The sequence below is a fragment of the Haliaeetus albicilla genome, chromosome 3 (assembly GCF_947461875.1).
Source record: "Haliaeetus albicilla chromosome 3, bHalAlb1.1, whole genome shotgun sequence".
Lineage (NCBI taxonomy): Eukaryota > Metazoa > Chordata > Aves > Accipitriformes > Accipitridae > Haliaeetus > Haliaeetus albicilla.
Window position 1 is genome coordinate 62,291,325 of NC_091485.1, and position 27,913 is coordinate 62,319,237.

General features: G+C 44.0%; 1 protein-coding gene and 1 long non-coding RNA gene across 2 annotated transcripts in view; both read right to left on the reverse strand.

Moving 5' to 3' along the window:
- The window catches only part of EXT1 (exostosin glycosyltransferase 1), a 186,584-nt gene that overhangs the window by 80,689 nt on the left and 77,982 nt on the right, over positions 1–27,913 (reverse strand). The window lies entirely within an intron of this gene.
- On the reverse strand, positions 1,867–7,568 carry LOC138684821 (uncharacterized). Its single transcript, XR_011324120.1, has 2 exons — positions 7,453–7,568; positions 1,867–2,187 (listed from the first exon to the last, which is right to left on the reverse strand). It is a non-coding gene; the product is annotated as an uncharacterized lncRNA (long non-coding RNA).

A 27,913-nucleotide genomic window follows, 5' to 3' on the forward strand; every position in this document is an offset into this window, starting at 1 on the left:
TCCCGCACGCTGCCTGACACTCGATGAAGAGGTAACAAAGCTTTGAAGCCACTGTGGATACCATCAGCAGAAAGCCAAGCCAGGCTCCTCAGCTGGTGCACATCACACACTGCCCAGTGCACTTTTATTTGTTCTGTAAGAGCCAGTGACAAACATAAATAAATAATGAGAGCTGGTGAGATGCTACCTTTTATTCAGATTGTTCATTCACGAGGATAAAGCATCGCTGCCTCCATGGATGGGCTCAGCTCTCCTGAGTTACAGCGATACAACCAAGAAGAAAAATTATGAGGGGACCCTTCCCCAGACTAAGTGCTATGCAGACCGGGCACGGATGACGGGTTTGAGAGTGGTTGGGCATTTGTCTTCAGCAGGCCAGGGAGCAGGGTCATGCCGCACCAATGTATACAGAGAATATATGCTGGGGAGGAGAATTACAAGGCTGTAAAACACATTGTGGGGTCCAGCCAGCATCGCATAAACTAGGAGAACGGAGCTCAAAGGGTTTGCGATGCCAAAGGAAAGCTGTGAAGTGTTTACCGCCAAGTTCAATGTCACTGTCATTTCTCTTTTGTACGGTCCTGTTATTCGGATGCTGCAATATGGGCCATTTTTACATTTCATGGCTTTTGTTAAAGGGTTATTCCTACCTCGCCACCTTTTCCCTGAACTACATAAACAAGAATTTCAGCATTAATTCCCACCCATTACCTGATCTGCAGATGGTTATGCATATAGATATTTGTGTGTGCCAATCATGTTGATTCAAGGGCATTATTCAAATATATAAAAAGATGAGCAGAAAGGTAACAGCAAACAGGATAATAGCAAATAACAAAAGATGTATCCTGTTCAATATTCTTTCAAAAATAAATACATGTTAAAAGATGGTGTCAGACATATTCTTGAGATTATTCATGAAGTATGATGCTGCATGATGTTTCATTTCTTACTGTTACCTACCTGACTTAATTAAGGGAGTAAGTTAATGAAATAAATGAGTGGCACACAAAAAAAATCTAAAAAAACCCGAGGCACTGGTGTTCATATTTTGCCTCCAATGTCATCTGCAAAGCTACTGCCCTGCGAGTCCTCCTCAAACACCTTGAGACTAATTTGCCTATAAAGCCAAGGAGACTTATTTTCCCCATGAGAAAGAGTAATTTCATTCTGGAAGCAATGTGCTACACAAGCAAACCCAGGACCAGGCGATGGAGAAGCTGCACGTGTATGTGGAGTGGGAGCGCGGATGCTGCAGAGGTCGAGGAGATGGGGCGGCCAGCACTGCTCCCCTCCGAACACCTAATCCCCAGCAAGACATAACTGGAGACCTGTGTCAGCAGACAACCCACGTCGCTTGACAGGCATGCCAGCATTTCAAACAATTACTCCCCAGCGCCTAGAGCCCTGCAACAGAATCTGGGCCAGAAAACATATTTATTGTGTTTTTAAAACATGCACGGATGCGAGGAGACACTGCAAAGAGAGACGGGGGAGAGGTTTTCCTTCTTCCACCCATCACTCCCAAAATAACGTGAAGAGCTGCTGAACTACAAAAATGAGGGGGGAAGAAGCGGTGCTGCTGGCAAGCCCCGCTGGCTCGGCACAGACAGGCACAGGCAGGCAGGGTAAGGGCAGCACACAGGCAGCTGTCTGACTCAGCTGAGCACAGCCCTGAGGGGTGAAAGGCTCTGTGAAGCCCGGGGGGGTGGGGGGTGAGTGGGTAAATCCTGTTTAGGGAAGCAATCTTTTCCAGGTCTAGCATGGGGCTCAGAAATTAGGCCCTTTTTTTTTTGGAAAGGAGTAACTCTAGCCAACTCCATGGGAGTGATTCCTGTTACAAATGAAAGGCTGAGGAAGGAGGGAAAAGGCTTAACATGTATATTAAATTTAAATACAGACATTTGACATTTGTAAAAAATTAATCTGCAGTATTTAACCGCAGAGCTGTACAAATTGGTGCTTTCTGTTTACATAGGAGGCTTATGCAGTCAATTCTCATAGTTCAGTGAATATTGTATTTTAGCTTTTAACTCTATTAAGATTATTTTTCTGTGACAGAGCGGAGGGGTCCAGGGAGCACGGTGTAGATTACACTCGCAGCAGATATCCTATGCACACGTCTGGAATGGTTTAACGAACTCTTAAACTGACAGCCAGGCCGCGATAGCTTTTGCGAAGAAAGGGCTGGAAAAAAAAAAAAGGAAACAAAAAAGGTCATTTTAAGAACGTTTTTACGCCTCCCGGATGGTGAGCTGTTGCAGAGCTGTTGGCTAAACTGGGGTTGCTCCACAAGCAACGGAATCCAGGAGCCGCACGCCCTCTCATCCCACCGGCCCCTCGCCGGTCCCCCACCAGCAGGACCTCCAGAGGCAGCTCTGAGCCGCCCAGCACACAGCCCGGGCAGGGGCCGGATCCTGCCCCCGACCCACCACCACCCTGCGCTGGCCCTGCTGGAGCCCAGCCCAGCCCCACCGGCAGGAGCAAGCGGCTTCTGTCTGCTGCTTCGGATTAAAAAAAAAAGAAAAGAAAGAAAAGTGGTATCTCTCCACAAACAAGAAACAAACCCCAATTTCGCCTTCCTTGCCCTGTAACCAAAGGCAAATTATCTATATGCTGGCGGAAACAGAGAGGCAGCTGCACGCCCCACATTTCCCAAACAACAGCGCGGGGTGCCATTTATCGCCAGTCCTGCATGATGATCAATCAAGCCCTGCTTTGGCTGCTCATAAATTTACCTCTGTAGATAACGTACTGTGTAAGAGAGAGAGGGAGGGAGGGAAGGAGAGAGAGAGAAAGCAAGACAACAACAATGCCACTTATCCCCAAGGCAATTTTAACAGCTTTTGGCAATCTGATACAAATGGATTTTAAAACCTCAACAAGCATCTAACAAAATTTGAGATGGCAACATATAAGGGTATTGATGTGCCAAAAGAATCACGTCCCTTCTCCTTTTCTTTAAGTAAATAAAAGTTGGAAAGCTAACATTTAAAACCCCCAAACTTGTCCCGTGAAACACTCATTTCAAGGAGGTGCTCTGCAATACCCTGCAAACAACCGGGCTTGCACAGTACTGATGTCAAGTTGTCAGATGCACAAATCTCCACCATCAGTCAGGCTGATTAATATTTGAATAAAGCCCCTATCTCTACGTACACAGGAAAATATGTGCAAATGAGATACAGCAATGTAAGGGAGATTAAGAATCCAGTACAACATGAGATTAAAGATACTGCTTCTGCCTGGGGTCTGAGGTCAACATCACTCGCTCCTTCTGAGACACAAAAGCATCTCTCTTGACTGTACACTAAGGGCTCTCCAAGGCTTTTTGGTTGACTTCAGCTGCAGGAGATAACACAGGCCCCTTGGTCTGGTGGTGGGTGTGTTTGGATTTCTTTTGGCTTGGATCCAATGCAAGCCAAATATCAGACAGATATGATGCTCAAGTGTCCTCCTGCTGGGAAATGCAAGGTCTGGAGGGAGATGCTGAGGAGCCTGGGGCAGGGCTGTGCGTCCCAGCGCCCGTGCAGAGGGACTGCACCGGTCAGCAGTGCTCAAGGGGTGGCGGGACACACTCTTCAGACCTGGTACCTCCATGATGTGGCTTCATGGTCTCAACGTAGATGGGGCTCTCGTCTCTAAGAGCACACGTGGTGCTTGCTCACAGCCGCCTGTGAAACGCTGAGAGGCTGCCAGCACGTGTGCCAGCCCCGCTGTAGGTGGTGATGGAGCGAGACACCACAAAATGGCATGGAGCCATCCAGTAGCCAACAGCTGGCAGCACCTCTGGGTCACTGTCAAGCCCCATGTCTGCCAGGAAAGTGCTTCTATTGATTGACCTTACTAATCCTGTGTCTCATACACACCACGGTGGATTGAGCCAAAGTGCTAAAGTTAGGCTTGGGAGTCCTGTTCCTCGAAAGCCTTATCCCTCTGACACAGCTCATCATCGAAAAAAGAGATTTTCTCAGTCAACTGGATCTGCGCTGAATGCCTGTCTCTGAAAGAAGGCCAAGAGTGGGGATTCAGGGGAGATGAGGCCAAATACCCTGCCTTTCATGCCAAAACCCATCAGCTACTGGTATTAGGTGCTGTTGCCAGCCGTTCACAGGACAAGAGCTGAGGCTCATCAGCCCAGATGAGTGGATCTGGATGTGCAGCCACAGCAGTTAGGAGCAGTTTGGTGGCACAAAACCAGGCAGTGGCAGCCCCACAGAGAGCCATGGCACACCGCGAGGCGGGCAGCGCGGCTGAAGCTGGGGCACTCGTGTAGGTCCTGCTGGGGGACGGCAGCGGTATGCCAGCACTGCCGCTTCCCTTTCCCTCCCTGCCTGTTCAGGCAAAGTGCTGGCATGCCTGTTTGTAACAGAAAGGGTCTTAAACCAACAAAAAACCCCAGACAGCTCTGCTTTTCTGCTGCTTTGTTAATGACACGCTGGCCTCCAGTCAATACAATAAGATCCAAAGGAGGATACAAAGGTCACGTTAGGAGAACGCAACTCCCCCAACTTCAAAGAGAAATGCAAAAACACTGGCAGATTATGGTTTAAGATTGCCTGTAGGTTTCCCACTGACACATACCACTCACGGCCCTGTATGGACCTGGCCCCTGCACACGAGTCAGCATTGCAGCTCTGCTCTGCACTCCCTTGTGTCACTCTTCCAATGCTCCATAAACTTTTTTTTTTCCTTCTGTGTTTTGTTTTTTTTTTTTTTTATTTAATTGCTTTCATTTCCCAGCATATGCTGGACATCTGACATACAAGAACCTTTCTAGACCAAGGAGGAACCATCATGCCTGCCGCAATCGCTTCCTCCCTGAAAAAAAGCAGCGAAGATTAAAACCACTCTGACATCGCACTGTCTGACAAGGACCCCTGTTTGTTCCAACACACGAACAATCAGACACACGTGCATTTGTGCCTACCAAAGCTGCACACCATGTTACAGCCACGCTTGGCGAATAAAGAGCAATCAAAACCAGGTCATTATTGGCATAGATAATGGCCGCATATAGCTAATCATATAAAAAAAGTCAATTTTCCATTATTTTGCATGCAAATTATTTATCACGCTCCATTCCAGTGCCTTTTCTTCCAGGCAACTTTGATAAGTAATGGATGCAAAGCGAAATTTTGAAAGCACTGAAATATCTGGCAAGCCACCTCAATCCCATTGACTTCAATAAGACCTAAGTCAATTCCATCACATCTAAATACACGTAAAAAACCTTTTACATAGTCCTAAAACTGTACTTAAAGTGGAACCACAGTCCCATGGTCTGAACACAGGCTGTCAGTCCTGAACTGGTCCTGATGGCAACTCTGCAGAAGGGCTTTAGCAATTCACTTCACTTCTCTGCCTGTAATTTTTGCCTCTGTGCAGAGGATAATAATAACAGGGTTTTATTGAGTATAAAGGGGTTCTGTTGGGATTAACATTTAAGAAGCACAGTGCGATCTACGTGTTATGTTTGATTAGGAGCAAGGCTCAAACTCTGACACGGAGAATATCTAAGAAAATGAGGATGTATAAAAATCACCATATGAAAAGCAGCTCTGTAACAGAGGGGCCGTTCTACCTGGCCCTGCAAGACCATCCCGATTGGAAACCTTCAAGCTATGATTTGGCATTTCTATGTAAGATTTTCTCCTCCTCTCTATCTCTCTTTTTTTTTTTTTCATGTGATTAACGGCTTTATTAATTTAACAGCTCCTTACTTAAGAGGATTCCATCAGCTTACTGGTAGGATCCTGGATAGACAGTGCAGACTGTACTGTATGCGGGAAGGCAATATAAGCTCATCTCAATGTAACAACTTCACATAGTACTTAATATAATCGAAGACACACAATAAAAGTATTCTTCTTAAACTAATCAAACCATTAAAATGTCAGCCTCAGCCCAGATGCATGATGTATTGTGTTCATCTGGCAGGGAGTCAATTCGAGTGGCATCTCCCTGAATCTTCCTGATTTATTGAGTCTGACCGCCATGCTTTCCCCCTGTACCCCTGCTCGGTTTTCAGCGCTGCCTGCCCGTGTAAAGCCTGAGTGAGCGGATACCCTGGCGCACTGCCAGGCACTGGAGCACAAAGCAGAGGCTTCTCAAACCCTTCCCCTGTGAGGCACTCGCGAACACTAGTAATAATAGTTGGAAAAGAAAAATTAATAAAATAATCCACCTTGGGATGCAACATGCATCGGTGTGCTTTGCTTCAAGCCGACCACTCAACAAACCAACCCATAAATAAATACAACAAAAAAACTAAAGCAAAAACCCGTATATAACACGCAGCAAAGCGGGAACAGGCCAGGGTGTGCTAGCAAAGCAGCGCATACCACAAGTCGGATACAGACTGATTACTCAGCAAGCAGGAAGCCGGTGTCATGATCTGACTCACATTTCTGAAGTCACTCTGTGATGACTACAGTATCCACAGCCAGAGATGGCTCAGATTGCTCCTAAAGAGGTAATGCCAAAACTATGAGCAGCTAGTTTACAAGTTCATGGGAATTGCGTGACTTTTTTTTACTTGAAAAACATTCAGTCCAACTCAGACAGCAGCCTTCCTAACCCCTCTGGAAAATGCTCGTCTCTCCCAGAGCCAGCTCCAAGGATGCTGCACCCAACACAACACAGAGATTAGTTGCTACAGTCCCTGTGAACACTTTTCTTGGTAATTGCATTCACACAATTCAAAGATTTTGTATTTTCTTCAAAGCAAGATTTTCATAAAACTTTTTTTTTTTAGTTATTAATGATATTTTTAATATCTGTTCCTCTTCCCTCCATTCTGTTTTTTCTGCAAAGCTATAGTACCTTCTAGCACAAGCAGTAAACCTGGCAGAAGACAAGGCATCCGATAGCCCAGCTCCTGCCCCAGCCCCAGCCCCTAACCCACAGACAGCAGCTCTGTCACACTCCTCAAGCAGGGCTTGCCCAGGGAGGCTGCATATGCAGGCAGGGCTGGTCTCATCCACTGCCTACGACACCCCATTTTATCCATCCTCCCCTAGCACACAATTAATTCACAGCTCTCCTCCAGCCTGGTTTCAACAGTACGGACACAGGGAGTGCAACCATTGTGCTTGCAAGAGCCTTCTCCCCACTTTTTAGTATTAAAAAGGAGCGAAGCTCAAGGGCAGGCTTGCCTGGTGACTCGGCTTCCTGCCCCCTCATGCCGAAGGAATCGGCTGACGCCCAGCCTCCCTTGGGCCACGGCCCCACGTGCAATATTGCATCTGGCTGGGAGCGCAGAGCTGCTCACACGGTCCAGGGAGGTCCCTTCTGGACCGCAAAGGATGTCAGCCATCGCGCCAAGAAGAAAACTCCCAAACTTCCCATTCCCCGGAGAAGCTGTGGGGAGGAAATGGCACACGCTTCTTTGACCATCAAACACGGAGGAAGGGAGCAAACGGGGCAGAGTAACATCTTCTCAATGCATACCAGAGAGGGCAGCTCACGCCAGCAGTCTCCCATGGTCCGTGCATCTCTTTCACCCCTTTTTGGGGGTCTGGTCTATCAGGCATCACCCTCCCTATCAGTTTTTCTCTGTACTTTGAGTTTCAGCATCACGGCGCTTGCTTCCCTCCAGGGTGTACATCCTCACCCAAACCCCCTTAGCCCTCCAGACATGCTAGCTGATGAGACTAGTGGTTCATTGTCCCTCTACAGAAACTTATTATTTCCCCTGTTCCAGAACATTTCCATGGCAATGCTCTTGCCATCAGAGCTTCCAGCCTCGGAGCAACACACATTTTTTCTGGTGACAGTGATCCTTCCCACACCCACTGACCCCTGAATGCTCGTCTTCTGCAGGAAGCCCTGAAATAGGCTCTCGTGTACAGCAGTCACACGATTCTCCTCCAAATTTTACTGTTTCCTTCTTGGGATAGCACTGGCCCTTAATGATCTTTTCCTTCTCCTTCCTACTCCTCTAGCATTACTCACACGCAAGCTGAAGGACACCTACAATCTCTACCATGCGAGCATCCTGCAGTCCTTGTAAGAGTTTCCTCCTATCAATTTTAACCACAATGATTTCTTACTCACGAGGAAGTATGAATTTATAAAGAACATACCAGAATGTCTCTCTGGGGTATAATTTTGCTTATTAATTAGTTTAGGATTAGAAATAGCACCAATGAGGTTCAACTGAAACATCCCCCCCATCCTGTAACGGGAAATCCTCTGCTGGCTGATGGCTGAAGCTATTGCTGAAGTCAGATAAGATGGTATCACCCTCTTCTGCTTCTCTTGGTAGGAACTGACGTAAAGATGCGAGCCAAGGGAGCCTTTTCCCATGCACAGCAGCACATATACACTGCATACTCTGAAGATGCTCAGTGAAGGTGTTTATGGACTAAACTATTTATCTACTTGCAAGCAGAAAGGACTCAGGGGATGATCCCGTTGCCCCCCATGTCCCCAGGGAAAACCTTCCTTTTCCACCCTCTCCCTTATTTGAGAAGATACACAGAGTGGAAGGTGCCAGATGGGAAAACACAAGGGCGACACAAGGCATAAAATAGGATAGCACATAAGACTAAAAAATGGGAGAAAGAAAACACACTTTTTCCATGGTGTGGTGTGATCTTGGCCAAATAAGCATAGCAGGATTTGTGCAGGTTCATAACCTGCTTCAGTAAACAACAGACTTTGCTCCAGAAGAGAAAATGTCCCTAATAATTAACTTTCAAGTTGCTCTGTGGGATTTTCTGATGATCCCTTGCTGCCATTTGGCATCTCTGCATGGGACTTTCGGGGCCTGACTCACATCTCATTATACACTGTTTCCTTACACCACTATAATTTAATCAACTCCAATAAACTTACTCATGATTTACATCACCCCCAGCAAGAAAAGAGTTGAGCCCTCCATCAGTTCCTCATTCCTAAGCAAAGCTTATTTTTTAATTTGGCTAAATTGTGTTCAGCACAGTTTCTCTGTTAGAAACCTAGACATAAGGAAAGCTAACACAAAGATTTTTTTTATTATAGGGAAAGAAACAGGTTGATTAAAGACATTTATAGGATGTTCTCTGCAATATGAACACTACCAACACTGCACAAGAAAGACACGCACAAATCCATGTGAGAAATCAACTACGTACATGCGGAAAAGCCTGCATTTCCACACCTAAAGAACCAGTGCAATTTCAAACTCTTCTGTGCTTTTTATGGTAAAATGTGTCCTTAAATATCCCATTCCCCTTTGGTTTTAACCCAGGGTTCACACAAATTTGCTTTTCTCCTTCTTGTATTTAACACTCTTTAAAAAAAACACTTAAAAAAAAAAGAATTTAAAAGAAAGCATTGACTTTTCTGCAGCGTAAGGGAGAGCAGCAGGAATGCCGCAACAGCACTAGCAGGCAGATACTCCACGACATCTCTGCACACACCCTGCAGTAATGTCCTTCCTAGCCAGGCAGGACCCTTCCCTAAGTGCCATTCCCCATCCCAGATTTCCCCGCGAAGGGGCCAGCTGAGCACACACCAAGCCGGCAGGCTCCGCAGACCCAGAAGCGTGACCTACGTCTGAAACTGGCCCAGCAGGAACTCTCTGCCTCCAGTCCCTCCACAGCACAGCTCTTCTTTACCCAGGGAGGATTAAAATACTAAAGACTGCCAAGTATTCAGAAAAACGTGCATTCAGTCTCTGGAAGACCGGGTGCTCATTTCACCTACAAATTTGACCTGACCTCTGAGAAGACAGCTACTGAGCGGTGCTGCCACGTGGCCCCCAACATCGGCTTCACGCGAGGGGCAGGCGCCTGTCGTGGTTTAACCGCCCTCCACAAATTAGATTTAAACTTGCTTGGTTTTGCAGCGATCAGACTTGAACTTAGACCAAGAGACTGGGAACAAGTTCCCTGATTTTCTCCCTGGCTCAGTTGTTTATGCATTTTCTGCCTCGTGTCTCCAAAAAGAGTAACCAACTTCAAGTGCACTTGCACAGGCATTATGAATAGGAGTAATGCCTTAAGCAGCTGCTAGTCATTCAATTCTTTAAGGATTATGAGACTCGCTTCAGTGATCTCTGCTTTAACCTACCCATATAAACCAGCTGTGCATTAGCCCTCCCCATTTATAGTCACTGACACTTCTCGGGTAGTGTTTAGATCTAAACCCAGGTTGTATAAACAGCACAGGGCAGGCTGCATTGTGATTTCTTTCATGCACACAAGCCCCGACTTCTTTCTTTTCTTAATTTAAAAAAAAGGCCCTCCATTATTTGGTCCTTATTTGCTTTTCAAATAAGAAGGCAAGGCGCTTTAAATAAGGAGATCTGCACTGGAAAAGATTAAGAGGGATAATTTCAAAAGCACAAAGGCCACTTATGCACCCAAGACCCATGGTAAGGGAACAGAAGAGGGGAGAGGAAGAAACCAGGACAATTCAGGAGCTGAACTTGTGCCTTAGAGCCGCCACTGCTGGTGCTGCCTCCCTCCAGCTCCACTGCTGTTCCCCTTCATTGCATCCGCTGAAACAGCACTTGAGAGCTGTCTGATGCAAGTATTGCAGCCTGCATTCAAACCGATGGTTAATGCCTACAGGCGTCATTGTCCTCCAGCGGCAGAGCCCGATCCACTGCCAGGGACCTCCCAGAGATTCCTCTTTAGCTCGAGAAATAGAAACCTAGCTGAAAATGTTGGATTCTCTAGATATTTTGGTAATGACGTTCCCAACAATTTATCCTCTAGTCTATTTTGAAGCTTGACAATGTCCTCCAGAAGTCCCAGCTAAACAAATGTTTAGGGGCATGACGTGCTTCCATACTGCGACAGTGAACGTTGCCATTTATTTTTGGGTCCTTGGATTTGGCCTAAGATTCCCTTCTTCTGTCCTATTAGTTTATGGTGTTCCAGCCCAGAAGTGTTTACTTCTCAGGAAGGTTGGATGTGAAGTGCTCTTAAGTCTTCTCTATTAGTCTGGCATGTAAGCATTAAACAAAGAGGAAAAGTTAAAAAAAACCCAGAACAGAAAAAACTCTGGAACACACAAAAAGCTCGATTAAAAAAAAACCAAAAACAAACAACAATCTGAAAAATGGTGTCAGGTGCATGTTTCTGAAAGACACGTGGGGCTGACGGGACATGAAACCGCAAGCCTTATAAAGTGACTCCCAGGCTCTCACAGCTAACTGCAGGAAGGAATTCATGTCCTGCTCTGCTTGGACAGAGCGAGCCAGCAATAATTTTATACCAAAGAATGCAGCCTCATCTTACACTCCTCAGGAAAAAAAAACAAAACAAAAAAACCAAACCAAAACAAAACAGAACATGCCTAAAATGCTTCTGCTCCTGTCTAGACTTAGGCAGCTGAAGGGATTAATCAGCTCCTTTTGCCCAAGCTGTGAACCATCCCGTCCAGCCAAGCGATGCCGATGGTGGAGGGGGATGCAGGGCCCGCAGCTGTATGGTCCCCGCAGGGGCAAGAGCCCTGTTTAAAACAGCGAGTGGTGCTGTGTGGCTCCACATCTGCTCTCGGAGGACACCCAGTAGGCGTTCTTTCCCCACCACTGTAACTCCTTCCTCGGGATGAAACTATAGCAGTGCTGCTTTGGTACAGAAAATGTCAAAACTGGCATTAAGAGAAGCAAGCCGGCCATCTCTCCTGGCAGGGTCCATGCATCTCACTTGATCAGGGCAAATTCCCCCCACTTCCATGTAACCTTCCGAGTTGTTGGCTTCTTCTCCAGCTTAAATGGCTCCCCTAACCCACAGGGGGATGTGCTGGGAGCAGGGCCAGGGGCAGGGATACGCTGGCCATGTCCACGCTGACCCCAAGAAGATTCCCGCTCAGGGCCTAAAGCATCTGAGCGGTTTAACACGCTTAACCACGTTTCTATTGAAACGTGTTTCATTATAATTGCAAACCGGTCTCAGTAAGATAAGGCTATTGGGATTAGATTACCAAAGCAATCTTATCCATTTAACCAGCTATTAGCAATAGCTGTACTAAAGGCACAGCCAGAAAGCAGCCAGGCCAGCCCAGGGCAGAGCAACTTCTTCATCAGACTTCACCATCCACAGCACTAGCCCCAAAATGTCTATTTTACTGCAGAAGCTTGTCCCCTTCCAGCACGGCAGACTGAGCAGTAAGAGCTCATCAGGGCAGAAAGAAGAAAAGCACACATGTAAAGAAAAGCCCTTACTATAAAATCTTACCAGTAACTTTTTCAATAGTTATCAACAGCTCTCAAGCTTGTTTTAAGATCCAGGAAGCAGCAGGCAAGGAGGAGGGTTGGGGAAGCTCGGCAGCATATTACAAAGCGGCTGTATTAAAGCCTCTTGGAGGGGTGGCTGGGGATTTTTTATGATTTTACAAGAATCCCTTGTAAACAGAAAAACTCAGAATGATTCAGAGATACCTGACATACGAAATCATGTTAGCTTCAGCCTATAATGGAAATTTCTGTTCAGGAAAACATCTGTGTTGATTTAGGTATCAGTGAAACTGAACGTGTTCTCTAAGTAGTAGCACTCCAGTAACAAAAACCACAAAAAAGGGCAAAATAAACTCCCATCACCTTGTACCGGATCCGGATCTCAGTTGCATAGATGCAAATGTAGAGGAAACGCTGCTGACTTCAAAGGGAACACCACTCCAGATTTACACGGGGCTCAGTGATTAGCACCTGCCCTTTTACCTCCAACCCAATATGTGAGCAAAACACGTGAAAAAGAAAGGGGGAAGCTCCAGTCCCAGGGGCACCAAGTCGTAAGCCAGCAGTGCAGCTGTAGGCGGACAGGACACAGAGCAGCACAGCAGAGCCAAGCACAATGGAAATGGCCGAGCTTGCGGTTCCCACCACCGCCTTTTCTCCTGATGCCTGTACTCTGCTGCACCTGAATTATCAGCTCCCATATGTGATAAATTTTAAGTATGGCACAATGAACATTTCAGATGCAGTCCAATCCTCCTCCCAGTTGGTAAATGTCCAACACGAAACTAAACCATTAAATTAATTAAATAACCTGAAAGAAGTTTCTAAGAGACTGTCATGCATATTCAGTCAGAGCAGCAGAGGAACTTGAAAGGCTAATATTCCTGATCGTCTGGTGCTTAGGTTAACGTTCCCAAACTTTTTGCTCATTAAAACTTGGCTGTTCCCAACAAAAAGACCTTTTGTAGATAGGTACAATTCAAATGCCACCAATGCCAGGCAGTAAAGAGTACATTAGAAAGTTTTGGGAGTATAGGGTATTGAAGACTCAAAGCTAGTTTTTAATATCAAGCATATCAAAAGGATAATACCCACTCCTTACGCAGCGCTAGTGAGGAGGGAAACAAAGAGGAACCTCCACAGAAGGGACGGGGCTCCCCACTGGGCTCAGCAGAAGCCATCTCCAAGTTCACGTACTGAGAAGCCAATCTCAGCATGGCTAAAACTGTGACTTGAATTTGAAATGAAAAAGATTTAATTAAAATGATCTCTCTCAGCTGACAGCTGTAGACAGCCACCTTCCTGATGTGACAACCTCTGTGACAGCAACAGTCCAGCAGCCAAGAGCAAGACAGAGGAGAGCAGTATATGAAAGTAATAGTAATTATATAATGCTCTCTGTGTAAAAAAAAGCTTTTTGTGATCAATAATTAATCCTGGAAGAGAAGGGAGGGTTGTTATACCTGTGTGCTAAACAAAGAGGTCAGAGATCTGACTGATCTCAGCTACACTGAGGTAAACCAAGACCACTTCTGGAGATTTCGGTCAAGTCAGGCCCAGTTCACAGAGGAAATGTGATAACACAACCAGAGGTCAGCACAAGGGTGCACAGGGATCCTGAACCGGGAGTTTCTGGCCCCGCAATTTAGTACATTAGATCACACTGTGCCCCTGCTTCACAGAGCAGCACAGAGTCCTTTTCCGATTCAGATGGCACGTCTCTCGTTGGGTACCTGGTTAACCAGTGCGGGGATGGAAATATTTCCAACTGCCCCCCACGAAGGATGCCGGCATCCTCACTGGTGAACCACATCTGGACTCTGACTGTACACGAGGTTTCTCCAGGCAAGACCAGTGGTGGCAGCACGGCAAACTGATGCTGACCATGCTGAGCAGCAGACTCCCCCAAGGGCCCAGACAATCAAATACAGAGGACATCTGCTGTGTCGTAAGACCTCCGAGTTGTGAACAAGCTCAATCCTCTGCCCTCTTCCCCTTCTCCTCCTCTTTTAGCAGTTATCAAGCATTTTCTACATGCTGCTTTCATCACTTAAGCTATCATAGAGAGCTTTTTCCATGCACTGCAGTTTACAACAGCAGCCAAAGCGACTTTGGACTATTTGCATACTAATTTATAATTAAAAACGGAAAAATATTCCCGACAGGGTAATTTTAAATTCCAGCAGTCCTTTATCCCCTGTAAATTTAACAGGTAATGCTATAAATCCTCGTTTCCTTTTACACTAATGAACAACGACAGAGCCTTGCTCTATGGAACAGGAGTGTCTGGAAATCAATTCATTTTCTGTCCACGTCCCACCAAAATAAGCATGGGGGCTGGCAGCAGGAGCGCAACGCCTCTCTTCTGCATCAGCAATCCAGCAAAAAGCTTCCCTGAGCCCGGCGGCCACCAGCACACAACGGAGAGCCCGAGGAGCTATGCATCATGTCTGGCTGGTTGTGGATCTCCAGCCAGGCTGACACTTTTACAGCTAGGTCAGACGAGGAGGCAAAAGGGCAGGGGGAGAAGGGGCAGCGTTCAAAGCAACTCCCCAGTGAGCCTCAAACTCCTTCCTCCAGATGCAAAGTTGCCTCCAAGATGTAAAAAGAAGGAATTGCTATCGTGTCTGGCTTGGCTGGTGATTTGGACGTGCTATTTGACTTCAGAGCATTGCAACAGCATTGTCTGGCTACAGGTAAATCTTACCCACCATGGGAAACTCCGAAAAACTGAAAAGGGCGGGGGGGGGGTTAACTTCTGCTCGCGCTGCTAATAACACAAGGGTGCTTTAAAATTCTTGACTTAACTACTCCCTTCTTGTGTTTGCATCAGAACCTCTGCAAAGACAGACACTAATTAGCTTTGACTAATTCATGAAGAAAAAAGCTAATTAGCAACCCTCCAAACTTTGGATGACCTCTCTTCTTGATGCTTGCTGTTGCAGCTCATGAGTACCCATAAATTCCTTCCTTGGTGCAAAGGTAAAGGATGAACGGTAACGAAAGGGTGAATCACAATGGCAGCTGAGGGTCAAAACGCAAGCTTCATTTGGTAGCCCTCCACCACCAGCATAAAAAGGGAAGGACTGGTTGAAGGTACAGGAACTAAGTACTAGATACCCAACAGCTGGCTCCTGCCCCATCCCTTCCACCCTGAGGCCCGCCGGCCCCACGTGCCGTGCTTGCAAACCTTTCACACCATAGCCCACCTCCAGCAAAGGCTCCACCAAGCCCATGAAGGACTCCACCATCCACCAACAGTTGTGTGTCGCTGTGTACCCTCTTACATCTTCCTAATCCTTGGGCTTACCCCACTGCCTCAGGCACATAGAGAAAAAGGTATCAAGACTAGATAAGTAAAAGCCCAAACTCAAGAAGATCTCCTGCTCTCCTCCTGCCGGGCGTCGGGGAGGCGTCAGGTGCATTCTGCTATGCAGAATTCTTTCCGCAGGACCCTATATGGTGGGACCTCAGAAAGATAAACGCTCCCGAAACGCAAGCACTCCACCCTGCCTGACGGCCATACGAGGTTTGTCATTTGAGAGGAGAGTTCAGCGGTTTGAGAGCAGCACCTACGAGCAGCACAACTGTTATCATTACAAATTTAGGATAAAAGTGAAACATTTACCTTGGCATGAAAGCTTGAGCTATTCTTTCCTAAAATATTCCCAGTAAAAGGAATTTATTTGCATTATAGGATGTTTGAAGAGCTTGTATTGGCCAATAACACTGACACTGTGGTATCAGACAGTGCAAACTGAGGGCTCACCATCCGTTTGGTGAATTTCAAAACATTTGGACTGGAATCAGCTCATCCCACCCCAATTTCTTCCTTCCCAGTAAAATGGTATTAGCAATCCACTTTAACTCCCCATTTCCCGACTGAATTAAAAACCAAAATTACTGAGAATTGCATATGTTTAGAAGGCTCAGCTTCATGATTCCCCGTTAAAATAAATTTGAAGACATGATTAACATTGAATGCATTGATCTATCTATTTATCCAGTAAGATGATGTTTTAATATACCCAGGACAAATGGTAATTCATGTGCAAACATATTCGAATTGAAAAATGAAAGTCAACCATGAATTACTCCACTATCCATCTTATTTACAAAAGCTGCTATGGCCATTTCTAGCTGGCTAAATCATAACATCATCCCTAGAAATACTAAGCAATATATCTAATAGTTCCTTCCATCTTGTTGTGGCTTGTTTTTTACTTTTCTTTTTTAAAATCTGCTCTCTCAATTTACTGTTCATTTCTTAAAAATTGTATGTTTGATATCTGTTTCCCCTGCTATTCCTAAGAATGCAGTTAAAATTACCACTGCTGAAAAAGAAAAATAATTTTCTCTTTTTCACCCTATTTATTTTGTATATTCTCGGCTTCTCCATTTCTTCTGAATATCTGGCAGTTTCTTTGTTTTCTGTGTGTTGTCTTTCACATAGCAACAGAAAAAAGAGCAAGGATAAAGGGGAACAAAAAAACCCTTCACACGGGAAAATATGAGCTCCTCTCAAATCCAAAGAACTTAGTACACTCAGAAGAGCTAATTAACAAACTAAATAATATACTTTGGAAGCAAACACTGACGCACAAATGCAAAACATGGAATGAGAATCTGAGGGTCATGGCAAATCACAACATAAACATGAGTCAATGAAGTAATGCTGTTACAAAAAAGCCAAAATCTTGATTTTTAGGAAGAGGAGTGGCATACATAAGAAATGGGAGGTAATTGCTCTGTTTATTCAGCCCTGAGAGACCTCAGCCACATTCCTGTGTCCAGGCTCAGACAATGCATTTTAAGACAGATACAGCAGCAGACAAATTTAAAACAGCCCAGCCCCTGAATAGAAGAACAAAAGTCAGAAGAGATTTAAGAAATTTAACCAATGACTAAGGGATAATAGAATTAGATGTACGAAGTCTAAAATAAAAGAGGATTAGAAGGTAAAAACGTATATAGTAAGGCTAAATAAAAAAATAATTTAAAATATAAAAAATAAAATTGAAGATTACTATGTCCAATGGTGGATGGACATAAAAATCTCCAATTGCAACAAAATGCATGTTAGTCGGGTACCAAGGGAAAAATGATTCAATATTAAGGGTAGTGAAACACTGGAACAAGGGCTTCCTAAACCTGCTGTGATATTAACTTCATGGAAGTTTTCAACAGCAGCTTAGACAAATGAGATCAGGGCGAGACTTTTTCTTGTCCTAGAGCCAGAAACTAGATCATTTCTCGCAAATGTGTGTCATTGCTTCAGGATTCTTATGGAGTCCTGCTCCATGCCTGAGGCTGAGGATGGAACGATAATACAGGTAGCAACAACCTAGGGCAGAACAAACAAACAAACAAACAAAGAGAAACGAATCACACCTATCCGGCACCTCTCTAGATCATGGGGAGGATAACGGTTTGACAAGAGACATTCATTGCATCTGCATTTCACTGATACTATCCTCTGCCAAGATCCTTGATGTTCATCCTCACACTGCAGAAATGTATTCCTATATTTAGCTAAACATCCAACCCTGACAAATAAATGTTTCATCAGCAACCTTGATTAGCAAGGATGGAAGAGTACAGATCTCCGCTGCAGTTATGTTTCTGTTCCCAAAAATATTCCCCAACCCCACTGCAGGGGAGTTGTGAGATGGGCCCGTGCTTGCTTTATGGACCAGAAGCAATTGCAAAAAAGTCAGAGGTTCCCACCCCTTGGCTGCACCACGCTGCCAGCCAGCTGCCCTGTGCCCACTGGCAGGGGCTCAGAGCACTGTGTCAGCGGTCCCCAATTCACTTCTTGCCACACCTGATTCCCCCATGGAGCCCATATAAAATACCCAATTCATTATGTCCACTCCATTCCCGGAGGTGATTGAAATAAAAAGCTGTTCTGGCAGAAAAGCTTAGGAAATGAAACACAAGAGAGATGGGGAGAGAGAAGGAGAAAAATAGAAATCAAGAATAGAAAAAAGCACTCAACCAGGTGGATGGAATGAGTCCAGAATTACTTACAGCTCCAGAGCTGAAAGAAGAAAATGAACACCTGGGCATATTGTGAGATTAAAAGTGTATTTAGGATGTGTGTCCCAAAAAGGGCAAGTCATAGATCTGAACCATGGGCTGAGAAAAGAAACTCTCTTTTCCCACAAAGATGGAATCTCAGTATTTAAGTTCAGGAAAGAAGTATTTATTCATAAAGATAGCTTTCTCCTTCCCTGCCAGAAGTAATGAAGATCATACTTAAAATCTACCACCTGCACATGATTACCAGTTATTTAACTACAATCAAAGTATTTTTAAAAATGTAAATGAAGTACACTGACGGACAGAAATGCCAGTTCCAGCCAAACCTCCCTGTGAAATTCCTTCCGTAAAGCTGGAATTGCCACAGGATATAATTTAAAAAATTGTCAATGTCTGAGGTCCCAAGTATTTTCCCACAGAAAATGCACAGAGAGATCCAAGATTTGCATTCTCTGTGGCAAACATTAACACAGGCACCAGCACTGAGAAGGTAAAACTTCGGAAGAGCAAAATGGAGGCTGGTTCCCCAGTACTTCTGTAGTATGTCAGTACCTCTCATCCTTACTCTGTTTCTCCTTTTCCCTCTGTTTTTCATGACAGACAAGTATTCAGGAGTACTGATCCTACATGGTTAACTTGAACAATAAATTAGCAAACTACATCTAAACTGAATCTACTAAATTGAATCAAGTCTCTTCCTTTCCCTGTCTACTGGGAGACCTTCTGCTGCAACTCACGTTGACTTACTGTAACACTTTGCCCTTATAAAATGCCTTCCAGTTTTCAAAGGGGGAAAAGAAATGCACAAACACAAGGCGTTCATTCTGGTGCTCCAGACAGGCAGGTGGCAAAGTCTAGCAATGCCAAAACACCAGGGCATTGCCTCCCAACATCTCCAACCCGAAAGCCTTTTCACATGGCTGAGCTTCAGCTCTGCAGCAGGCACCCAACAGTCAGGTTTGCGGGTCCTCCCAGGCTGCATGCATCAGCTCGTGTGCAACCTGACGCGGAGACCACTGAGCCATCCTGGGGACCATGACGGATGCTCTTCTGCACCACCTTTCACTGAGGAGGGATTTTGTGCCAGTTCTTGGTGGTTATGTTATAAAAGGAGTTTGGAGTGATTTGGTTTAGACAGTTAGATATGGGTGGTTGCAGAGGTAAATGGGCCACTCCCTCATCTAAGCCAGGAACTTGAAAACACCTCTTAAACAGAGTATAATCTGTTATTAATAATCTTCAAAGGCCTGCTGACATGCCCAAACACACAGAAAATGAGGTTTTTGCAAATGACACAGCATTGAAGGCTACTGCCTGCTTACCATCCAGTCAGGAACCAATACGGAGAGCATCAGAAGATTGCTCAACAAATACAGAGACACTGGAAACCTTAAAATCTGACTAATGTCCCCTGCCTATTACCTATCCTGCCTATTTTTTGATGTTTTAACACCACATTTTCCTATTTTTACAAACCTGCTTCCTGCAGCTATAGCAAAGAGCCATGGAAACAACAAAGGGAAGCTGACAAGACAGGGGAAAGAGTGAAGTTGCCTAACAAACATGAAATAAATCATCTGAAAAACAGCAATCTCTTTCCTCTAAATTCATGTAGTTACAACAAATTCCTATAAAAGGAAGGGAGAAAAACATATCTCACGCAAAATAATACCAGGGCTCTTTTTTTTGCTGCTGTTAGGTTGGCAGTGCTCCTTGAAAAATGTATCCCTTCCTTGATAGGGGCCTTAATCTCAGCCTTCAGAAAGGGCACTTGAGAAGTTAAAACATGTTTAATTCAAAACCAAAACAAACTTCTCCTTCTGGCTTGCAAATATTACATCACTGAGGTAAGGGACTGGCAATATTATTAATAAACTAGTGCATTTAAGGTTCTTCAATCCTGGAGGCTACTTGCATGTAAACTTTGGTGATGGTCCTCAAGGGACACTCATGGTAGCTTATTCCAAGCAGACAAACGCTCCTTGGCACACCCTTTATGCTGACTGTTATAAAACAAACTTGTACCAGAGTCCAGGACTAGTACGAGCCAGTGAGGGTCATACTGGGGAGAGATGGCTTAGACTGCATGTGCTTTGGTGTTGGGACTGCTCTTTCGGAGAGGTTGTCCTCTACCAGGACAAGGTAAATCACTGTGCGGTGAAGCAACTAACAGAGTTACTGTTTGATAGGAATCAGCCAGTCTGCTGGGCCCATGACTGCAAAGCCTGTTATCATCATAAAAATGGTGAAAAATCAAGTTGGTCCCATTCACCATGGGTGGTCCAGGGCAGGAGCTGGGTTATGGGCAAGGGAATCTATAGTTGTGACTCCACTGTTGGTAGACACCTTTAGGCACAATGATGCTGCTTAACACATTTCCTTTTTTCTCCCAGGTCTCTCAGCAGCGTTCATGGAAAGATTATTTATAAAGCCCTCTTTGGTGCACTGTGATTTAATCAGATATAGTTTGAATATCCCAAGATGTATTAATTACCATTGCCGCACAAGTGCAACTGAAGAAGCAAAATGTTTTTCATTTGCACAAGCTGAGTATTTGTTTAAAATGTTCTTGGTATCATTAGGATCTAATCAAAACAGAGTGCATGATAGTTATGCAGGAAATAAAAAAAAAAAATTACCTGCTGCTTAAGTATCCAGTTTTCTAATAATATTGCAATAACGTCTTGACAGATAATTGGCTTCCCAGTTATAATGGAATTCCTTATCTAAGTTGGTAAAATTACCTATTGGTATTTTCAAAAGACAAGAAAAGGTTGGGAAGGAAATGATAATTCTCTCCAGTATGGAAAGATTTAATCAGGAAGATAAGTAAAGATATAGCACCTGACTTCTTTTGAAAAATAAAAATAAAAATGATTGAAGTAAGTTTTACAAAGACTCCAACCCTTTTGGAAATTATGCAAGTGCAATTTTAAATTAAAATTTAGAATAAATTGATTCATAACTGCTGGGTTGTTTTTAATGACTTGTTTGAAGGTCCCTGCAGGTAGAATACCTGATTTGAATTTTATGAATAGAGGTAAGGAAAGTACAAAATATTTAAATAGTTTTACTTCAAACTGTTACTAATTGTGACCTCTCCTTTCCTGTCTACCATAAAGAATGGATAAAGGGCTACGTTTTCACATACTTCACGACCGCCCTTCTTTAATTTTTGGTTGTCCCAATCACAGGAACTATAAAGCAACTCAGTTTCCCAAACCCTGCACATACAACCTTGGAAAAGCAAAATCTTTTAAGACTTCCCAAAGTAGTCTTCAGGAATCATAACACTGCTTTTGAATTTAAGCAAAAGGATTTTAGGAACTATCAAAAGTTCTTACACTGTGTACAACACAAAAATCTGAAAGTGTTCATTCATGCAGGCTGCGCTGCTGTGGACATCCTCCCATGCAAACCCGCGTTTCCAGTCTTTGCGGCTTCAGTTCTGCAGCTACTTCTGCAGCCTTTGATTTTGGTTGGTCAGTTCACATGCAGAAATGCATGATCCAAGTCACGAGCTGGACTGCAAGTTGTTTTCAGGAAGGATCTTAGTCTTCACAGGGTCCTGTGAATTACAATTGCCTAGGAATGTAGCTAAAAGATGTGGCCCCTAACTAACTGAAGTGAGCACCTGAGCTAGATTTGAAGTTTTCCCAGACTTTTAAAAAAACTTTTTTCAAACCTTTGCATTTCTAATTAATCAATACATCACTTTTTTGGTTTAGGCAAAGCATTTCTTTAAATGATAGCTGTTTCAATACTATGGTATTAATACTTTAGTACCAAAGGTAAGTCATGACTTTAACACCTATCATTGAAAGCGCATCAAATTTGCCTCCTTTTTCCAAAAGTGTTCAGTCTTTCCTCTCTAACCTTTTCTTGAATGTTCTGCATTTTACCTCACCTGCGACATAACATTTCAGAAGCATGATTATCTCTTGACAAAATGTCTTTCTGAGGAGGCATCCCTTGGTAAGGTCTTAAGTTTTTTTAACAGCAAAGTGTGAGCAAGTATGAAGCAGACACTTTAAGTGACCATGAGATGGGCTGGAGATGCGGAGTGGGGAGAAGACAAACCTGCGGTGCTAGCACTTCTAGGTAATTCTCTCTGTACTATGAAAACCAGAATAGTCAGCTAAAACCACTAGCTACTAGCACAGTATAGATGCTATCAACAGAAAGTATATAATTTACTAGTTGTGACAGTTGTGCCCTTTTGCAGAAACAAAACTGAGACGTGCAGAGACGGTAATTTCTGAGTAGTGGAATTTGTTTAATGCTCTTTATCATGCTTTGATAGCTATCATGCTTTGATAGAAACAGATTCTAGCCACAAAATCTCATGTCCTATCTGGGCTCTGGTGTCAGGCTCCACACCAAAGTTTTACTCACTTTACAGCTGACAACTACATCCAAAATTCCACTTTAGATCTAAGTTTGGATAGAGAGACCAGCTGCGCTTTGTCCCTCAAGTATTCAGAGGGTTTAATCCAAATGTCTTGTTCAGGTCCATCCTCCTCACAAGGAGGATAAGCCAAATAAGTCTCCATAGAGTACATACTTGCAAGTGGCCTAAGAAAAAAAAAAATTAGCTATTGAGTGCTGTACAAACATATACAGCTCAGCATTCGTTCTTCTGGAGGACCTCCTATCTGATGATTTTTGTGTACTTTATTAACACTCGAGTTTCAGAACATATATGAGGCATTATCTTCATTTTACAGATAGGAAACAGATATTTATTCAGATAAGGAACAGAAAGATGAAGTGACTTGCCTGAGGTCACATCAAGGTTTCTGGCAGAGACACGATCTTTCCAAATCTTCTGAACTCTAGGCCTCTGCTTTAAATTACAAGACTTCATCAGGTTTATAGCATCTCACCCTCCCCTCCTACCAATCGTTTGCAGTGCCGAATTTGCTCGGAGCAAAACGCATTCATTGATGAACTCTATTACTTGTTCCTAAACATTACTATGGACTGCAACTTCAAATGAAATTCTCTGCACTGCAGTCATATTTTACCTACATGGTTATTCTAATTGAGTATTGAGCAAAGTGGCTAATTAGGAGTCTTCAAGGGACTGTTTGTTTAATTTTGTTTTGGAATGTGTGCTTGCATAAATGCCATACAAGAAAAAGTCTGGAGGCCACAATCATCTGCAATGTAAAAATATTTCGGTTTCTGTGAAGTTTTCCCTCCCCTGAGGGTTCTAATTCATCTCTACTAGTTGATAAATCAAGTCAGAAACACCCTCCCCCCCTCGCTTTGGTGTCTAGCAGAAATATGACCCTTTTCTTGTCCAGGCATGCAGACAAGTGATGAATCAGACTTTCCTCAAGAAAATGCTGCAGCTCTTTTCCTAAGGCACATTGCTGCCTGAGTAACTCAGGTTTTCCTACAGTGGGGCTGCTTTAATAGCCTTTATTTACATGAAGAGAACACAAGAGGTATGTTCTGGGTCTGATCTGGAGAAGGTTATCAAGTGCCATCCAGACAACACCCACTGAAAACCGAGAGGTCTTTCACAGCATGCTGCTTCAGTCCCTGCCCCGGTCCTGTGCAACTGCTGAGACAGTGCCAGTGTTTCAGTTCCTTGCAGCAATCCCAGCCTATTCTCTACCATTCAGTAAAGAGCATTTAGGCACTCTGGGCACACCAAAAATATCTGTGAAGACTGCCAAACACGACTTACCACTACCTGCAACACATACCAATACCCCTAACCTCCTTAAAGCATTAAAAGAAGTTTTAACTTGAAACATTAGTATTATTCATTATGATCTAAATCACAAATATTTCAAAATATTTTCAACTCATTAGAGCCCTAGAGCAAATGGACTTCCCCACAAAACTGTTTCTTCCCCTTCAACGTGGAACAGGGCCAGTATCTTTTCTGCCCTATAGAGAAAAGACAGAAGCTGATCCAAAGAACAGAAGAGATGCAGGCTATTTAGAAATGTGAAAATAAGCCTGCTGTAACTTTAAATACGTAACCGCTCCCCTGATTATCCAGGCTTTCTGTGTATCTGCTGGCTTAGCCCTTGCTCTTCTTTAGCATCACATTCAACACTGTGGTTACTGAAACTTTTGCTCACATTGTTAGGCACCAACATGACTGAACCAAGAATATACAAGTTTGGTCAATGTTCAGGCAATAATGAATTAATTCATCCTCGCAGTACTCATGCAACATTTATGAACACTCCCACTTTACAGAAGAAAAGACTTCTTTACAAAGATAAAGTGTACTGCCTCATTTACTACAGGTCAACAACAGACCAGGTAAGAAATTTGGGGTCTGCTAATTTTTATTTCTTGTACCCTGGAGGCACACAACAACTAAGTGCAATGGTTCAGGTTCCCCTACCCATGATCATTCTCTGTGATCTTTAACTCCAGGTACAAACATGGCTCCACTGAAGTCACCAGCAACTTTCACAGCATTATTTAATCAGGCCAGGATCTCACTTTCTCTTTCTTGATGAGCCACTGGTTGTGGGGAAAAAGAAGCACTTGCTCACAACAAACCGAACAGCTAGTGTACAGCACAGCAAGGACTCAGTCCAGCTCGGAGGGAGCTGAAATTGAAATGCAGCTGAAGCAGTGTGTTCTTCTCACTTGCTCTAAAAGCAGAGGGAAGACAAGCGCCTGACTGGTGGGGATCTTTTATCTTCCAATTACTGTTAGTTGGGGGTTTCTTTTTTTTCGGTTTTAAATAAGAATAAACTAAAAATTGGCAAACATGCCAACTACTTGGAAGCGCAAGATGAACACAAAGCACAGAGAACCCATTCCTGTCCATATTGCCTTGCAGCCCAGCAGGGTACTTTCAACTTTGCCTGCAGCATATGGTTTGCTACAGAATGTGCTCCATAGCGTACTAAAACCAGAAGGGGAACAAGAGGGTAAGAGCAAAAAAGTCCTCCTAAGGCAATAAGCTTGTATATGTTGGACCTTCCTATACAGGGCTTCCAATTGCTCCCAAATCTTCTCTTACTTGATCGTATGTATTTGGTTTTGTGTGTTTTTCCAAACTGCTTTAAAATACTGTTCTTTAAGAACAGGATTAAAGAGCAAAAGCTACATGCATTGGAAATAAAGTACAGTGCATCCCATGGCTTTAGTTGTTAACTTCTAATCAGTTGTGTATGGGAACCAATATTTAAGAAATTTTGTATCAAATTTGGCAAGGCACTGTAACATGAAACAGACTCCAAGTCTTGAAAAATTTTTCCACAGCCTTGCTCCCATTTCTTCCTTCTGAGTAGATACTAAACAGACTTTTTTCATCTCCCAAGAGCTGTGTAATAGAAACAAGAGTGCTGCAAGATGTATGCATCCACATGATTGTTTATTTGGATCACTATAATCCAGACTGATTTATACAAGAAGAAGGGCCCCTATTTAAGTGAGTTTCTTCCGGTTAAATACTACTTCACACTTACACCAGGACTCCCCGAGTCCTGTGTGAATTAATTAATTCCTATGTGAATTAACACACAGGTTTGGGAGATGAATCGGGAACAGAGACTTAATAAAAAGTTTGCAGACACCAAGCAAAAAGAAGCACAGCTGTAATGCACAGACCCCCACTGTGCAAATTACTCCAGCTTCCTCTCTAAAATAGCTTCAAGTATTTTATTAATTCAGAGAAGGTCAGACTTACATATCAACATCCACTGGTTTCAAGACGGTCTGTGCTGCATGTTGTGAGATCTGCAGGTACAGTAACCGGCTATCCAGGTATCCATCTGAGGAATGAATACCCTCTACGTGGCTGAGACCAGATTCAATTCCTTGAAAGGTAAACTGAGCCTGCACCACACAATGAACTGAAAGCTTTTGGTAAATGCAGCGAGCTGACATTTAGGATGATGACTGGAAGAGATCAGCTTTAAACTAGGAGTATGCAAGCAGTGCATTAGCTTGCCTCGGTAAGTCTTCTGTTACCCCTGCTCTCAAACTGCTGCTCCGTATCCTTGGGAATCACATACTTCACACAATTTCAGGGAGATGACTGAACTTGCACACTCACTGTGCCGCTCTGAACACGGCACGGGCAGCGTGGCCAAAGCTGTGCCCCACAGACTTGCATCCCTGCCAACACTGGGGTGTAAAAACTCTACAACACACATGGATTTGGGCATTCACACTGCTTCTAAGTGTTGCGTCCCACACCCGACAGGACTGCTCTTTGCACCTCAGGGATTCACACTGTACCGTATTGTATGGGGCGACTATTGTATAGTCTGGAAAGCTAAAGATCCAAGGTGCTCATTAAAGTGGTCGAGTTAATGAAATAACACTGATTGTGCTGAGCTTCACCCTCCCTCCACAAACTGAGCTGGGCTGACAGGGGAGGTCTAGGGGGATCTTAAACTTCCTACCTACTTAATACCAACTAACTTGAAAAATTAATCAAGGAAATTCCCATTAATACAACTGACAGGAAAATGTAATTACAGTGTGCATAACATTTAATTCAATATGGTTACTGAGCCTAAAAAGCACATTACTTTCTTTATGAGATTGCTTTGCTATTTATTAGGGAAAAGGTCTTTGTAAAATGACTCTTTATCCAGCTGCTGGGAAGAAAGAGAGATCTGGGGGCTACTCCCATGGCATGGAAATCGCTTTATTCACTTCAGCTAGATTAGCTTTTTAAAAATGAGACATAAATCAAGGCCAGAATTGCATCGCTGGTTTTCCACTTCTGGTTGACCACTGTGGAAACCCAGTTTGAGCTGCAACCCTCCTATGCCCACGACCCTTCACACAGCTCCTACACACATTTAAAATTGCTGTTTATCTTGTTGTTTTAACAAGACTTCTTATTTTTGGTTGGGTTTTTTTTTGCTTCCCCAATGTCCTGTTCAATTCTAGGTTTCAAAGCTATATCAGATGGCACAGTTTTACAAGTTTAGCTTTCTTGCTTCTTGGGAAAAGAATGAGTAGCAGTGGTGACAGAAGAGTCACCTACTTGTAGACCTCAGCAGAACTCACTAATGCCTTTTAAATTAATTTGAAAGGCTGCCTTGGCACAGAAAGGCCAGACCTTCCTCTTTTTAATTAAAACTTAAAACAAAAAAAAGCAGGCTGATTTTATGCCTTAATCTCCCTCTCTGGTCAAACAACGTAGCTTTACTCACCGCTAGCAAGTGGACTTTTTTTTTCCAAGCCCTGCCCTTCACTCATAAACAAAACCAGTCAGAGCTCCATCTCATTATAGCCTGCACAGACACATGGTCCTGCTGCGAGGGCAGCCCCATGCAGAGAGGCGCACAACAGCAGAAGGAGCAGTTGTCTGCTAGTTTCTTATTATAACAGAGCTGCCGTTCATACAGTGCTGGGGCTGTTTAGAAATTCCATTTTTAAGCCCTGTTCCAAGGGTTTGTAAACCTGGATGGGAAAATTCATTACGGATTGAATCACCACATGCCGAGCCCTGCTTATGCAGCAGTATGTGGTCCCCCATCGATGGACACTTACGGATCCAGGGTGCTGGCTCCTTGAGCCCAATCCTCTCCGACCTCTCACCTCTGCTCTCATGCAAACTGACTTTTTGGTCGCCAGCTGCAACAGCAAACTGTGGTGTTCATATCTATGCGCTACAAGAAACACGGCAAGAGGAACAGTGGAAGTGTAGATTTTCTCGTTTGCTCTTTAGTTTTGGATTTGGGCAAAACATGA